We start from the raw sequence: 2548 nt of genomic DNA, 5'->3' as shown, positions 1-2548 counted from the left end.
AAGCAGAGGATTCTTTCTGGAAGGTAACAAACACAACCACAGTAAAAATAAAACAGAACAGTACTAACCAGCCATTGAGTGTCAGGGAACCAGTGCGAACTTGATCCTTTCCTGTGACAATAGGAAGAAAAGATGCACCTCATATGTACTCCCTAAAAAGCCCAGACCTAAAGCATTCAAGCTCTAAACTGGATCTGATGGAGATTGTAGGTGGGCTTCAGCCTGGATATAGAATGGCTTGATTTTTCCTTTTCCACATTTTCCCTGGTATCCAGCTAGGAGGTGATAGCTTGCCATAGACGTTTTTAGGATTGGGCCTGCTAGGATCAGAGCTGACTTGAACTGTGAGCTAAGGCCCAAAGAAGCAAGCACAGACTTCAGCCTGATCCCTCAATAGAGACTGGTTCCTGATCCTCTTTGATGCAATATGTTTACCAAGTTGACCTGCATAGTTGAAAATGTAGAAGGTTTAAGTTTATCTTCCCGGTTTGGAAGAAAGATAATGATGTAGGGTTTACAAAGAAAGCAGCACTTAACAGGAAGTATGTTTTAATTTGCCTGACAATTTATTTGTTATGGTTTCAATAAAAACTAGAAAACAAATTATACAATTCTAAAAATGTTTCTAAACTATTTGTATATACTGTAAAAAAAAACTTCTCTTACACTCTTTTGCAAGTATTGCAATTCCTTTAGGAATGTCTTTTTGTAAATAACTACTATTTTTATTTATTTTACAACTTTTTATACTGACATTCGTGGGTATATCATATTGGTTTATAATGAACTAAGAGAAATACATCATATTGGTTTACAATGAATTAGGAGAAATACAGCAAATGGGGGGGTGACAGCAAAGGGGGATAAACAAGGCAAATGGTATAACATAAGGGTGATTCAATGGGTGCAAATAACAAGAAATATCAAGAATATAATATGGTGCATAATAGAACAGAATATAAGCTAAAATAGAGATAACGTAAAATAATTGACATAATTATGATAACATTGTGGGGAGATCGAAAAGGAGGACTAGAAGACCTATGCTTGGAATGCCTGTTTAAAGAGCCAGGTCTTGAGTTTTTTCCTAAATTTGTACTGGCAGGGCTCAGTGCGGAGTTCAGTGGGGAGAGCATTCCAATGGGTGGGTCCTGCAACAGAAAGGGCTTGCTCTCTCATGGTGGTGAGATGAGCATTCTTGAGGGAAGGAGTGTGGAGGGTAGCTTTGTGGGTTGTTCTAGTGGGCGGTTGTGGAGGATGAAACGCAGTGGCTCCTCAAGCCAATTGGAATTGTGAGTGTATAAAGTTTTGTGGATAATGGTGAGAGATTTGAAGAATATACGTGAAGGTATGGGAAGCCAGTGAAGTCCTTTGAGGAAAGGTGTTATATGGTCGGATTTGCTGGTATTAGTGAGGGTTCTAGCTACCGCATTCTGTAGCATTTGAAGTGGTTTGATGGTGGCGTATGGAAGGCCCAGAAGAAGGGAATTGCAATAGTCCATTTTTGGGCAGATGGTTGCTTGTATGACAGTGCGGAGGTCATGTACAAAGAGTAAGGGTTTGAGTTTCTTCATAACGTGGAGCTTGTAGAAACCTTCTTTTAGAACAGTGCTGATGTGATTTTTGAAATTCAGCTGATGGTCAATCATGACACCAAGGTCACGTACAAAAGGATGTGTGGAAGTTGAATTGGACAAGGGGATGCTTGAAAGGGCTAGCCTAGGATTCTGTGGGTTTGAGATGATGAGCAGCTCTGATTTTGAGGTGTTGAGTGATAAGTGGAGGTCTGTGAGGAGGGTAGTTATGGAGGAGAGGCATTTCTCCCAAAATTTTAATGACTTGGTGATGGATTCTTGTATGGGTATGAGGACTTGGACATCATCCGCATATGTGAAAAATTTGAGGCCTAGGTCGGTAAGGAGATGGCAGAGGGGTAAAATGTATATATTGAAGAGAGTGGAGGAGAGTGAAGATCCTTGTGGGATGCCTTGGGTGAGGGGGATATGGGAGGATTCAGAATTTCCTATTTTTATAGTTTATTGCCTATTGGATAGGATATGAACCAGAGGTGGGCTGACCCTGAGATACCTATGTCAGAAAGGCGAGAAAGGAGGAGGTTGTGGCTGATGGTGTCAAAGGCAGAGGAGATGTCGAGGAGGGCAAGGATATAACTTTGACCATGGTTTGTACCTTTGAGGAGGGTGTCTGATAGAGCGAGTAATAGCGTTTCTGTGTTGAAGTGCTTACGAAAACCAAATTGGGACGGGTGAAGAATGTTATGGGTGTCAAGGTAATCAGTGATTCTTTACAATCAACCACATTCTTTATAATCAACTACAGGGGTTAATTTTCAAAATGTTTCAACGTAAAATATACATTCAGTACATACATGTAAGTAGTGTATACATATGTTTATGCTTTTTTGGAAACTGAAAGTGCATACATACTTGTGGTGTCAAGCGCAAATGTTAATGGGGGGGAGGGTTGTTTTGAAGTACACACACACAAAAGTTGCTATTTGCAAGTGGTAGACATTACCAAGCTTGTC

The sequence above is a fragment of the Rhinatrema bivittatum genome, chromosome 2 (assembly GCF_901001135.1).
Source record: "Rhinatrema bivittatum chromosome 2, aRhiBiv1.1, whole genome shotgun sequence".
Classification (NCBI taxonomy): domain Eukaryota; kingdom Metazoa; phylum Chordata; class Amphibia; order Gymnophiona; family Rhinatrematidae; genus Rhinatrema; species Rhinatrema bivittatum.
The sequence above is the reverse complement of the archived record's forward strand: the minus strand, read 5'-3'. Positions refer to the sequence as shown.